Source organism: Schistocerca americana, chromosome 2 (genome assembly GCF_021461395.2).
Source record: "Schistocerca americana isolate TAMUIC-IGC-003095 chromosome 2, iqSchAmer2.1, whole genome shotgun sequence".
Lineage (NCBI taxonomy): Eukaryota > Metazoa > Arthropoda > Insecta > Orthoptera > Acrididae > Schistocerca > Schistocerca americana.
Window position 1 is genome coordinate 969,326,650 of NC_060120.1, and position 15,669 is coordinate 969,342,318.

Sequence of the window (15,669 nt, forward strand, 5' to 3'; positions counted from 1 at the left end):
TATCAGATCTGAAGATGGTTCTGAATGAACCGAAACCGGTCATATGAATAATAATAAAAATTTGCAATCAAGACGGATTTTAAGTAACATTATAAAATCACTGATTGCTGTTATCCCATAAAACATTATGTCTGATTTTGCAAAAACCGGAAGAAATTGATGACTTCTGGACGACAATGGAAGAAACTATCAGAAAAATTCCTGCACATAGAGTCAAAATAATACTGGGAGACTTCAACGCTAAACTCGGATTTGGCGATTGTCACGAAAGGTATAAAGGAAACAAAAGACGCTATTGAAAAACTGCACGAAATCGCTTCCAAAACTGGACTACAGATCTCTTACGAAAAGACACAGTTTATGAGCACAAAGAAACTCTCATCTCTGAACACGAAGTATGGCACGATTTACAAAACGGCAAACTTCAAATATCTCGGTGAAACACTACAATTGAGTGGACATAACAGAGACTCAAACGAAGAAAGAAAGACTAAACTGGACAAGGCATACAAAGTAGTGTTTAATCATTACAACAAGAAGTCTATCTCACAAAAAGCCAAATTACGCCATTACGACACGGTGGTGCTCCCCGAGGCACTATATGCAGCAGAGACCACACTAATCTTAGGGCATACACGTATCAATTAGAAAAAGTAGAACGGAAAATACTTAGGAAAATATTTGGCGCAACTAACAACAATGGAATATGGATCAAGAAACCTACAGAGGAACTGTACAAACATACGGAGACAATCACAGAAAAGATTAGAAAACGCAGACTACAATTCTATGGACACCTATACAGAATGTCATCACACAGGCTGATCAAACAGATCTTTGACTGGGTAACCACTAGAAACAAGAAATGGGTGGCAGAGGTAGAAAACGACCTGAACCAACTCAACATAACAGCAGACACAATAAACGACAGAATAAAATTCAGAAACATCATTAAGAAAAGTAAACTACATGAGATACAATATGACAAACGAACAGGCATAAAATGGACAGAAGAACGCAAGCAAGATCACAGCCAGAAGATGAAATAAATATGGGCAACCAAAAAGGCAATCAAGATGAAGCCGAGACACAAAGCCGACAATAAGCATGGACAGAGGACCGGAAACAGAAACACAGGGAGCGAATGAGGTAAGTTTGGGCAGCAAGGAAGGCAGCAAAAGGAACTGGCCATGTAGTTTAGTCCAAATGCGCTCTTTAAGGGAAAAGCACCAATAATATATGTACTAGCCAATAAAATTGCTACATCACGAAGATGATGTGATATGCAAATGATTAGCTTTTCACATCATTTACAAAAGGTTGGCACCGGTAGCGACACCTACAACGTGCTGACATGAGGAAAGTTTCCAATCGAGTTCTCATATCTGCTTTGCCTGGTGAAACGTTCTTGTGATGCCACGTGTAAGGAGGAGAAATGCGTAGCATCACGTTTCCGACTTTGATAAAGGTCGGATTGTAGCCTATCGTATCGGGACATAGCTGCTCGCGTTGGTCGAGATCCAATGACTGTTAGCAGAATATGGAATCCGTGGTTTCAGGAATGTAATACGGAACGACGTGCTGGATCCCAACGGAATCGTATCACTAACAGTCGAGATGACAGGCATCTTATCCGCATGGCTGTAACGGAACGTGCAGCCACGTCTCGATCCCTGAGTCAATAGATTTAGACGTTTGCAAGACAACAGCCATCTGCACGAACAGTTCGACGATGTTTGCAGCACCAGCTCGGAGACCATGGCCACGGTTACCCCTGACGCTGCATCACAGACAGAAGCGCCTACGCTGGTATACTCAACGACAAACCTGGGTGCACGAATGGCAAAACGTCATTTTTTCGGATGAATCCAGGTTCTGTTTACAGCATCATGATGGTTGCATCCGTGTTTGTCGTCATCTCGGCGAACGCACTTTGGAAGCGTATATTCCTTATTGCCATACTGGCGTATCACCCGACGTGATGGTATGGGGTACCATTGGTTACACGTCTCGGTCACCTCTTGTTGGCATTGACGGCACTTTGAACAGTGGACGTTACTTTTCAGATGTGTTACAACCCGTGGCTCTACCCTTCATTCGATCCCTGCGAAACTCTACATATCATCAGGATAATGCACGACCGTATGTTCCAGGTCCTGTACGTGCCTTTATTGATACAGAAAATGTTCGATTGCTGCCATGGCCAGCACATTCTCCAGATCTCTCACCAACTGAAAACATCTGGTCATTTGGTGGCCGAGCAACTGGCTCGTCACAATACGCCAGTCACTACTCTTGATGAACTGTGGTATTGTGTTGAAGCTGCATGGGCAGCTGTACCTGTACACGCCATCCAAGCTCTGTTTGACTCAATGCCCAGGCGTATCAAGGCCGTTATTACGGCCAGATGTGGTTGGTCTGCGTACTGATTTCTCAAGATCTATGCACCCAAATAGCGTGAAAATGTAATCACATGTCAGTTCTAGTATAATATATTTGTCCGATGAATACCCGTTTATCATCTGCGTTTCTTCTTGGTGTAGCAATTTTAATGGCCAGTATTGTATATACGCACTTCTGTAAGTACCACAAAATATTACTTTATTGCTATATCTGAAGATACAATGAGAAAATTTTACGTACGAGGAGCCCTCAAAAAGTGAGGCAGACATTCTCAAGATAGGAGAAGTAACTTTTATTGAGTGCTCTCCTACACTTCAAACTGACACAGAAACATGAGACAATTTAGCAGCATAGTTACCAAATCCCTGTAAACTACCCTCGGAGCCTTCTATCAGTCGTTCAATTACTCGATGATAGAAATCCACTCGTTCGACATGGAGCCATTCTAGAACCGCTATGTGGATGTCTTCATCGCTGGAATACTCCTAATTCTTTGATTCAGTTCCTCGATGGTCTGGACATCGACGTCTGTGGTCGATGTCGATATCGATGGCCTTTGTCTCCTATCAGAGTCATCCACGTCCGTTCAGCATGGGTTAAATCGATGACACCACTTCAATACAGTGGGACGGGACATTGCATTTTGTCCACACACAGTCAGATTTCTCACACAGTCTGAATGCAATTCAGACGTTTTGAACACAGGAATCGTACTGCGCCGCGCAGCTCAACTTTGGGGCACCTTTCCAGTCGCCGTTCAATTTCACTCTCACACTGTGAAGCAGTTATTAACCGTACCGCAGTGTGGCTATGCCTGTAGGAGGCCCAGGACATGTACTCTCTTGTGATAACGCACCAATCTAGTTGCGCAGTGATCTTTGCGTGGGACGACATGTGTTACTTTCTGAAGTTGCTGCGTATAAGGAGCGTTTCTGCTATTTTTATGGAAGTGTAAGAAGCAGTTCCTTTTTTCCGTGAGGCAAATATATTTAGTGTACTGCATAACGTGAAACCTTCAAATCCAGGCAGCGCATATCTGAATCGACTTCTCCGACTTGTATTCAGTGTATCAGCTGGACACGACGCATGGCATGGAGCATCTTTATTGTTAGTGTTTGCTCAGGGTTTAGTTCTCAGAGTATTTCCTCATTCGAAATGCATGGCTATTGTCATCACATTCCACCTGTTCTTCCTCACTCTCTTCTGTACCTTGTATTATCTACTGTGAATATGAATGTATAGGTCGATGCCGAATGTGTACCCAGTGCTACGACGTCTTGATGAATAGTAATGTATCGGAAATTTTTATTTGAAACTCGAAAGGCATTTTAAATGAAGCTTACGTTATTAACATTCTACGTCTTTATTCTTCATGCCTATATATTTGTTTCACATCGTAGTCACTCTGGGGACCAACGTATTTCTCCCAACGGGAGACCAGTTTTTTATACTGTCACTGTAGAATGTTTCACTTTGTTGACGGAGCTACAACCTCACCTCTGCTTGTACCCTTTCATTACTATCAAAGTGACGTCCTCGAAGTTTTGTAAAGGGATGGAAAACAGATGAGATCCAATCGGGGCTGGATGGAGGATGATCGATGACTGTGAACACGAGGTGACGGATTGTTGCAGATGTTTCTGTTTTCTGAGATTCTGTTGTCTCATACAGCGACATAGCTACGTTACACGCAGACATGTTACACACTAATATTCGGAACTCTCTAGCACCAGTTTGGAACAGCTTGCGTCCGCGAAACGGAAAAGTCAACCGACTAATTTGCATGACAAGTAATACCTCAACCGGTATTGAGAAAAGGATAAAAAATTCGGAGACATTACTTTTCAGCACGCTCCTGTACAACGAAAAAGTTTATCTTTGCACTGTTTTCAGCGAATAAACGATCTCTTATTCTACAGCGGAGACTGTATACACACATACAACCTGTATCTACCTTTATTTCTCCAAACCATGCTAACACTGTGATAAACAGCTTTCTTCAGTCAGATACTGAAACTCACTGGGAGATTGCAGAAACGGAAACAAGTGATGATCAGAAAACGCATGGTGCGAAGTACAACCTACAATCAAGCATACCAAGTTGAGTTAATTACCTGACCCAGGACGAAATAAACAAATTTGGGTGCAGAGTATTTGCTTCAAGAGGACTGAGAAGAATATTTGTGATTCATCATGATACAATAAAATAGAATCACTTGATCAGAGGGATATCTTCAAGATTTTGCGGTAAATAGTTTGGCTGTGTTTTGGTGTAATTGTACGAAAACAGCAGTTCGCTTATGTCTCCCGCTTCTATCTTGTGACAGTCACTGGAAGGGCTATATACGATACCTACTCGACGTACTTTGGAAGTAGTTGAACTATAATGGTACAGTTACCAACCTCCTCCTCTCCTGAAATGTTCGAAGTCTGGTGGAGCATCTAACAAGTGCTTGTACTGGAGTGTCGTATTTACTTCTGTGTTACACTAAAAGGTCCAAATCCTCTGCCCATTCTTCCTTGGCCAGTTTCCTGAAATCTGAGTATGGTAGAATGACATTAATTACACGGCGAGTAACAACGACCTTGTTCGCCATCCGTTCGTTCTTGTCATTGTAAACTGATCCCAAGTGACCTCGGTCCCACGGAAAGGAAATTCTCGTACCTCTTCGCCTATTTGCAGTACCCGAATGTCGATTTTACTGATCAGTAGTCAGTGCTGAATACATTCGTATACACTTTTGGATTGTTGCGCTACAGGTCGGTATGGAGCTCCGTGGTTCGACCAGACCTGATATTGTTCAAGCTGTAGTCGACGTTGCGCAATAACTGTGAGGATTTCGTATTCCAGGTCAGAGAGGTTGGTTGGTTTTTGGGGGAGGAGACTAGACAGCGAGGTCATCGGTCTCATCGGATTAGGGGCGGATGGGGAAGGAAGTCGGCCGTGCCCTTTGAAAGGAACCATCCCGGCATTTGCCTGGAACGATTTAGGGAAATCACGGAAAACCTAAATCAGGACGGCCGGACGCGGGATTGAACCGTGGTCCTCCCGAAGGCGAGTCCAGTGTGCTAACCACTGCGCCACCAGGTCAGAGAGCTGTTAATCTGCAACGAAGTAGCATGTCGTTTTTGGGATGGAGAAATCGCTCACATATATTACATTGAATAGTTGGATACGTTCGCTGGATCCATTTCTGGCACAACAGCTTCTGTATTCTCCACCATTTTTTGAAAGAGTGCCAATTTGCTTTATTGACGTTCCAAGGGCTATTAGGAAAGAATAAAACGTCCTTGCTGTTTGTTTCTCGTCAGTACATCAGGGAAATTATCTGATTCTAATGCGTCCTGCCATACTAAGTATAAACCTTATCATCTGGGAACGAGCATAACGTGAGATCGTCCACAGAGCTGACTTTTTGGGGAAGAGACATCAGGAGAGGACAGCCGTCGTTGACAATTAAGAATATGCAAACACCAAACTCGGCCTCATCGGTCATAAGGGCTTTGAAAGCATTTATTACAGCAAATCGATTTTAGTCACTAAGAGACCATCTTCTGTGCAAATATTAAAGTCCTTAAGACCCATGTAATAAGAGCAAATATCACACTTCAAGTTTGGATCAATATAGAAGAACATGGCAGTTAGCGAACAGATTTGCTCGTTAAGTGCTATCGTCTTCTTTATTGTATACCCAAAAGGAGCATCGTTTTAGTGTTACTATACTACAGTGCAGAGTCAAAATACGAATATTTCACACTTCCTTTTGCCGACGCAAACGGACCAAATCCTTTGGCGCCTTTTGTATTTTACGTGGTGTACGTTGTGCCTTAAGAGACTACTGGAAGCACCATTAATTTGTCAGAAAACCACACAAGTGTGTTTTATCATGTACTCTTTGTACCAAAACCGAGCCGCAGATTCCATGACGGATATACCTCTAAAATACCGATCCAAAATAACCTTGAAAATTATTTTCTTATCTTTATCCGTTTCCGTGAGACAGAGGTCGAAAATTACCTTCTTGTACAAGAAAGATACCCATGTGTAACATGCTGCGATGCGAAAAAGTAGTTTATACAGCGGAGATTCAAGCGTTTCTACTAGTAAGGCATTCGTCGAAGTTGATAGCATTGTTCCAAGGCAATGTGGCAAGGAACAGAACTCTGCTGCTTCAAATTTATTACGTGCACCTTTGGTAGCTTCGTGATATAAGAAGGATCCATAATCGATGACAGCGGAGGAGGTCGTAGGCCATGTTCAAGAGAATGGTGGGCTCCACTCCTTACCGAGCTCCAGCTACAGATATCATACTGTTAATGCTGTTTCCTGATTACAAGAGATATGTAATCAGCCCATTTTAAGCGCATTCCAAATACCACACTTACAAATTTCGCTTCGGATACCTATGGTAAAGAGAGACTGTGTAATAAACTGGGTGATTTAGACCGTCGTAACCAACTTGTCCGTAGTCGGTATCTCGGGTGTACGTTTAAAACATATGAAGGCTGGGCTTGGAGCACTGAGGAATTCCTCCTGAGGTTGTACGAGCAGTTTGTTCTAGACTCATAGTATTGTATTTTAGGACGGTTTGAATATCAAACAAAAATGTCTTTGGAATACATATATCGCTTAATTTTTGAAGCAGAAGTGGAATTTAAATACTGCCGTATGCACTTTTAATGTCGATAAAAGCTGATGCAAAAATGTTGCTTAATGCTGAACGCTCGAAAAATTTCAGAATGTATAATACGAAGAATGTCTACTGTACCGTTACCCTTTGGAAATCAATTTTTCTGAAACCAAATACTTCTATCGCAACTACCACTCTCAGTGGTTCTTAATAAACCATCCAAGGGTCCTTCTGGCTGAAGACGAAGTTGTACTCCCAGGCATTGCTTTAGTTAACGGAGCTGGAATAATTATTTAAATTGTTCAGTGAGGAGAAGAGTCTCATCCAAATACCGTTGAAAGTCCGTAGAAACTTTGTCAATGAACGATTTGGCGGACTACACAGAGTAGGATAGTGAACATGATCGACTCCAAGGACAGAGTTCGTCGAGGACTTCAGCATTTCCTTCAGCTCTTTTAGCTGAAAAGGTGATCACAGGATATGGTCAGATGCTATAACTAATGGAGGAATTACGGGACTGCAGTCATAAGAAAAATATGGTTGTCAGGCATAACATCTAACACCTGGTCTGGACTCCAGTTACGATTTCTGAGTTTCCATACTGTATTCCACACATCGGAAAACATTGTGAGAGCTAGTCCACAAAAAATTCGCAACTTGATGACTACTCTGCAGTAAGAGATTGAGGTGGCGTCTTTTAACTGTCTTAATGTATCAACTTTGAATCACACGTGTTGTAATGATCTTTTGCCTTCGCAGGTGCTATGCAGCATATTATGCTGCCTGTGTCTTCCCTGCAGGAAGAAGACACGTGGTTTAGGGGACAAATCAAAGAAAGCACGTTCGACGGGAGTCTACAATTACAGAGAAGTGGATATGGAGAAGGTGAGCACTGAATATCTCCAATATATATGAAAAATTCCATAGTGAGGCTAACGACCAGCTACATTATGCTTAAAATAGTCACTGCCATAACGCCATACTGACTCTCACTGTATCAGCTTCTAGACTTGGCAAACCTGTCCTACTTGCTGTCCTAAACAAGCCATCATCAAACTACAGCTCCTCTTGTAGTGCACACACACGTCTTCGTATCCATAAACCCCATAAGACTGGCCGCTTACTTTCCTGTGATCTTCGGATCACCGACATAGCTATACCTGCTTACATAAGAACTCATATTAATTGGAAACGAACGCTAACAACGCTAATGGTTGGAAGTAAGCTAGTAAACTAAACTGAAGAAGACAGAACGCTAAAATTGCAAACTAGATTCTGAAATATCGAATACTTTTTGCAATCACATCTAGATTTTATTTTGGCACGTGAAAATCCGTAATCGAACGGCTCTCGATGCCAGACTTACCGCTTCTCGCTAGTGGATGACTTTATCATTTCGGCTATACATATATGCATCCAAGACCGATCAAAACTTCCATATTGCACATATTGTCCATATTTTCTATGTTCGCATTTTGTTGTTCACGCATAGGGAGAGAAACATTATTAGAGGCGTCAATTAAGATCATTGACGCAAATATAATAATCATTTACACAATCTGCGTTTAGACGCTGCCTGTGTATTACATTACAATTTCCTTCAGACAGGCATGCAGACATTAATGGTTTGAAGAAAGACGACCATAGACTTACGTTCGTTGTACTAGGAGGCAACTCATATACGTAATGTAACAATCAGTTTCAGCGATGCGGATAGCATGCTGTCTACCATTTCTGGGTCAAACAGTAAAAAAGCATGTCTGCCATGATTAAACAACGTTGCTTTTGAGAATATTAAGGAGTAGCAATTGATGAGTGGCTCAGTTATTTAGGAGAACTTTATATCTTCTAATGCATAAGTTCATTTCCCCTAGTAGTTGTAACCCAGACATGTTACACCATCGCAGACTACACGGTAAATTGTAATATGTTTACAATTATTTACGTCGTCAGTACTCTTCCCAGCGTGCGTGTGTGAGGAGGGTCACTCGTTTCGCCATTTGAGACATCGTGACCTTAACCAGAGCTATATGACAAAGCATTATTTTCATGACACCATCAATAAGGATATGCGTTTAGTGTACACAGATGTGTGTTGCTTAAATGATATTTGATGTAACAGGCTTTTTCTGCAACCTAGAGTGGCTGGAAATGTTTACGTTCTTAACGAGTCTTCAGATTCATCTCATTCGTCAGTAGGATAGAGATCACAGTGGGTCAGTGGCAGCAGAATGAATTTGCCTTTCACGGGCACATGCTCTATGGACTACACTAAGTACGACACACGTCTTGTCCTCACAACTGTACTTCCGCCAATGGCTGACAGAGAGGAAAAGGTCTCGTACTCGAGTCTCGGTCCAGCATTTTCTGGCCTTCATACTTCACTACGTGTTTATTGCATATATCTATCCACATTTGCTTCAAATGTTCTAAACATGCTGTATACATATAATTTTTTCCTTTCAAGTCCCAGGTTAACTATTGCAGGATGCCTTAGCTGTAGCCACATTAACGTCCCATAATTTTCTTTAGCGTTTTCCATAAATATTTTACCTCAAGTTTTCATTCTCTTAGGTCCTCAGTTCTCTGCCTTATTTGATGTCATAATTTATAATCGATCACTGTAGCACCATACTTCACACTCTTCAAACGCTACAGTTAGGGACTGCTTAAGTTTTATAAAATTTGTTCCAGCATTGTACGTAAGTAAAGTGTCTAGAGTATTGGCAATCCTTAGAAATATGGAACCCCCTCTTTCAGGTTTATGGCCGCATGAGAAAGAGGAGGGTGACACAAGTGCCTTCTGTCTTTGAGATATTTCCCTGCCAGTGGACCCCAGAGTCAGCCAGTCGCATCAAGAATGGGGAGGACAGTGTGGACTGTACGCTGAAGGACGGTTGTGCCGAGGTAAGTCAATAGCAGTACAACCATGTGCAGTAAACACGAAGAATGACCAAATGAAATAGCAAATTTTATGCTTTCCAGAATCTGTTACTCTGCCGGATAACACTTTCATTTGTGCATGAAAGACTAAATAAGAAATGCATTTTATTACAATCCATTAATAGTACAGTGCACTGGTTAGAAGAACCTAAGGTAAATCTAAGGTGAAAAGCAGTTATAGATTTCGTGCACTACGTTTCCTTTGTAAAGCTGCTAGGGGTTCAAAATATATCACTCGTTTGACACACAATACTGAACTTCGGCGTTCCACTTTCACCAAATGAAAACGAAAGTTAATAGTGGAGTCACTGCTCCAGAATCCGGAAAGGGCACTCAAGGTGCTACCTCAGTCTCCAGTAGACAAGATACGGCCATAGGGAGTGTTAGTTTGACTACCTGTGCATAAAACTAAGCACTTTCAGCAACTGGTATAAGCGTATGCCATCAGTTTAAAAAGAAGACGAAACAAGACTTTAATTTGTGTGCAGTAGTTTGCGGAAGTAGTACGAATCCGCTGTAGAAAAATGTACACAATGTCATAACGATATAACGTATGTTGCAGTTCCACTGTCTGTGAAGCTTACCAAGAATCCATGCAGGAGAAAGTTTAGAAACTTGGAGAATAGTCGATAAGAAAATAAATAACGGGAACACAGAACATATAGTTAATAACTCTACATGATATATTGTTAATTAAGCTTCGTATTTAATCTTGGCAAAAGATAAAGAGGAGCAATGTCAAAACATATTTATATTTCCGTTAGGAGCCTTCCTTTATTTAAATCTACCGGTGTAGTTGCTGTAAATTCGCAAGTAGTAACCAAAAACCATCAAAAAGGTTACATACCATACGGCTCACAAATCATGCGTCATGTTTTTAGATCTTCATAGTCTTGCTTTGTTTCACCCTTGTCCATGGTCTAATCATTTCATGTCATCACACACCCTACGCACTGTATGGGCAATGATCTGCTTCTTTTTTTCTAACCTGCCCGTATCTTCACAATTTTAACGTACATTAAACGCACTGTATCACACGTTCATTACAGCCTACAGTGAAGGATTGATTACTTAATATGTAATCCATTTAAGAATGCTGAGACAGATATATAAAGATTTCTATGCTTCAGGCATATGCTATTCTAGCTGAGTCACTAATGACAAACTTAAACCTCCCACAGCTCAATTTTACTTGGGACTTCGGCGAGGAAGAGGTGGCTGGAGAGAGTCCACGTTTTGGGGACGACACTTTCGAAATGAGTGCTCAACCTGAAATTTTACCGCAGAAACGAGAGATAGAATTGCTCCATGTGCCGCAGGAGGGCCGTACTGAGGTAAGTCTGTAGCAATGTTCATCACCGTTATTACAACCTATACATACGGATGCATACTTAATATATAATCCGTTTCAGAAAGTTAAGTCAGTGTATGAGGTTCTCTGTCGGTTAGACAAATGCCTTTACAGCTGAGTCAGTGATAATGAAGTCAAACCACCCACAGGTCCGTGTCATTGGGCGCTTCAACGTGACAGATGTGCTGGAAGAAATTCCACCGTTTCCGGACGACGCCTGTAAACCGACTGTGATCACCGAGACTATTCCAAACAACCAGATGCGGAAATCGTTGATCCGCCGCAAGAGAACCACTCTGAGGTAAGTTAGTATTATTTGTACAATGACCATTTAGTAAGAATTAATGGCCACTCAGTTTGGAGCGAGGAACAGTCAAGTACTTCTCAGACCGTCTGTATTGCAGGAACAGCCACTCTGTCGGACAATAATTTTCGCAAACCTCTCACAATCTGGTTATTTTCCACGACTGTAAAGTGTAGTCGTCTGTCTCGTTTACATAAAGGAGTAAACGAAGGATTCAGTATGTTACAATCCTGTAATACACTCTAATACAAAAGAACGATGTACCCCGGGTGACCTTCTTCGACAGTGCTCTGTGAAATTTCTTTAAAAGTATAACGTGTCCCTTCGTACCTTTCATTAATATTTCAAGCTGGTACCCTTTGTTGAACCTATCTATACACTGAATCCAAGTTTCAGTCTAGCCTTCCTTGCTTCATACTGTCTTGCAATCTGAACCCTAGGTATTCATTCATGTGAATTCAGTTTTCTCCGAAGTTTTCTTAAATTTTTCTGTGTGGGGCGTGTATCATTCCCACAGTCAGGTTTAGAGTTTGTTCTCCATTATTTTTAGACTTGTGTATTCACATCTGCTGGTTTAATCTTCAGTATTTAGGTATTTTCTTCGTTCGTGAATAAAGTTCATTACTGACGAGTTGTCAAAACATTTGTTGTGGGCACTGTGTTTTTTCTCCTACGCTGCTCTCATTGTCTGATCTCTCGACACCAACCGTTCGTCTTCTTTTGCAATACACTTCCCTTTCTCAGTCAGTGGGTGCCTAAAGTTCCCTTTGAAACAACCGATAGTCTTCTGAAGCCTTCTGGTATCTCCAGGTTTCTAAAACATACACAGCCTCGTTTCTCTTTTTTAAAAGACCCAAATTCAACTGATTTCTACGCAAATTTTTTATCCCGCGACTTTCTCTATAATTACTTTCCCATAGCTCATGGCGTTCTACTATATTTCCTTCTCATCCTTGTCCTACTGTCGAATTCCTGCCTTGCATCACAATTACATTTTTGTCTTCTATCATCCAATGAATAATTTTTTCTACCTCAACTTTTATAATTTCCACCTTCTAACGATCTTCAGAGCTAGCAGCCTATTATACTAACATCACTTGGGTGTGGGATTCATGTATATCTGGTTACGGTATTACGTTCACTGAGTTCTTCGGCCCCACTCCTATTTTCTTGTTCATAATTAATACACATGCTGAGAAATTTCCTCTTGCTTTCAGCAGTTGGAAGTATCCAACAGACAACAAACCCCACCCACTGACCAGAATAACTCGTTTGAGCAGGAATACGTGTATCAGAGGAAAGTGCCCAATCTGGACGCAAACGAGGACCTTACCTCGCCACGCTGGCTGGAATGAGCCACGCCCCATGCAGGTATTAGGCTTCACCAGCCACGCCCAGCTAGTCCTGCTAGTGACACGGGGCTCTTTAGCTCAGGAGCGAGGCAGTTGCATACAGTGACACTTCACACTATGCCGCGGCAGGCAGTCTGCTTCTACCTGGGATTCCACGTCCATAATTTCATTGCAACAGAAGCCCTCACACGCAGAAACCCAGCATAATACCACATATATCCGTATTTATTTTAAACGATGTTGGGTGTCCAGAATGTGCAAAGTGCATTGAATAAGTAGATGTGCGCTGAGGGAATGAGAGGAAATGTGTAGTTTTGGAGGACTCATAAGAGCTGAAATCGCATAACGCTTATACTGACACATAGTTCTTCATTGAGCAGCAGTACACCATTACCCAACTACCAGTTGCAAGACTGTTCGGAAGAAGTTGAGCTATCCGTTTTAGATTAACGTCATCAAATTCAGAACAGAGAAACCCATAACAGAAACTACACCCACATCAGACTGACCTTCAAGGAAAGATTTACATTGAGCTCCTTTACTGGATCTTGTTGTACTTCTGTCATTGCTCGTGAACTCTTATGCGAGGCCATCTCTGGCGACTGACTATGCTCGTATATTCCAAATGTTGTGAGGCTGGTCTGAGATTTACAACTTTCTCAAGCTGTTTCTGCCATTTTGTTCAACCAACTGCCTATCATGACTTCATTAAGTTCATTATACAGGTTTCTGGTTCAGGACTACCTGGGTTCTTTGAAAATGAATCACAAGCATCTCTTTCATATGACTTGAGGAGTTTTTATATTTGTCTAGTATATTGTGCCCCAATAGAAATTTCTGTATGTCATGGCCTTAATCGTGAGTCCAACATAACGTCTTATTTTTGTATTGATATTCAAGTTTTTCGCTTTCTGTTAATGGATGTAGGGCATGAATTAGTCTGATCATCTTCTCTTTCTTCGCTTCTATGTGTGGCTTTATAAGTTTACTGTCTAATAAGACACCTAGGTATCAGACCTAGTTGGTCTACTGTATCCGTGTGTTATTGATTTAACGTCTGCCCTTCAGGTCTGGTCTTCTTTGCAGTGAACATGACTGGGCGTTCCTTATCCGCACTTAGACGCAAGATGTTATATTTTGTCCACTGCTCTATAACAGTTAGATGCCTCTCAAGGCATCCACTCTGCCTCAACATCGTTCGCTAAATACCGCAGCTTACAAGTTTATAATTTGTAACACGCCTGAGAGGCCATGTAAAAGTGTCTTTATTTATTAGCTCTCAGCTATTATGAATATCGTTAGAGCTTCATTTTATTTTTCTTGTTTTTGCACCACACACGTAAGAATGAGAATGGTAGTTCCTATTAACTCAGTTCGTCACTCTCATTTTTATGTAAGTTCTAGATAAAGAATGTTTTTGTCGTAGCTATAGCAATCATGTCTTCGTAGGTGGACGCAGCTGGTTAGGAAACACCAAGTGAAGATGTGGAGGAGCGGCAGCCAAGGATCTCAGCAGCCATGCTTCGGTTGCTGCTTCTACCAACTAACGAAAAGATTTATTTGTTCCAATAGTTCTTGTATGTTCCGATTTTTTTGTTATCTTCAAGTTATTTGTTCCGTTTACTTACTTGTTCTTGTGTCCGAGTTGAGTTTTGTTCAGTTTTGAGTTTTCATTAATATCCTTTGGCTCAAATATAAACAAAAAATAAATCTTTTGTTTTTCGTCAAATATTGTCTCGTTTTTTAAGAGTGTTAATGTAATTATGATAGTTGACCAACGTACTTTCCAAGAAGTTCAGTTTCGTGCCCTTAGTAGCAAACAATAATAGACTCTTCGCATTCCGAAAATTAGTCAAAGATAGCATTTGTACCAAAAACAGCCTTTGGGTACAAGGATGATTTTATGACTCAGTCCCTCATTACGCGATCGGTTTCCTGTCTTCAGGTATACCTTAAATAAACATCTAATCGATGTTAGGCAGCCGGCCGGTGTGGCCGTGCGGTTCTAAGCGCTTCAGTTTGGAACCGCGTGACCGCTACGGTCGCAAGTTCGAATCCTGCCTCGGGCATGGATGTGTGTGGTGTCCTTAGGTTAGTTAGGTTTAAGTAGTTCTAAGTTCTAAGGGGCTGATGACCTGAGTAGTTAAGTCCCATAGTGCTCAGAGCCATTTTGATGTTAGGCATTTTCTTTCACATCACAGGTGGCTGACAACCGAATGACAAACACGCAAGCCCCACGTCCACAGCACCACACACGATGTCACGACACTGCTGGTGTTGTAGACGTGGGTCTAGCACACTTTTTATTTAGTTAACAGCCAGATGCCATTCCGAAAAATGGTATTCAGAGAAACAATATACACCGTCGATTCGATGTGCACTTGAGGCGAATGTGAGGATGGGACTCGTAGTCCAAAAATCGATCATGTAAAGTAGTATATAACTACCTTTGCAGCCACAGGAAACTTTATTTGTAATTACTCAACCATATGCAGCTGCGTCAACACCATCCACTACGATGTTATTTATTTATTTATTGTTCCGTAAGACCACATTAAGGATAAGTCTCCATTGTCATGGAACGAGTCAATACCTGATATTATAACACGATTGTAGAAACAGATAAAATGAAATATAAGAAACATATTCAGGCGACAAGTCGTAAGTTTAAATAAAGAAAATCAG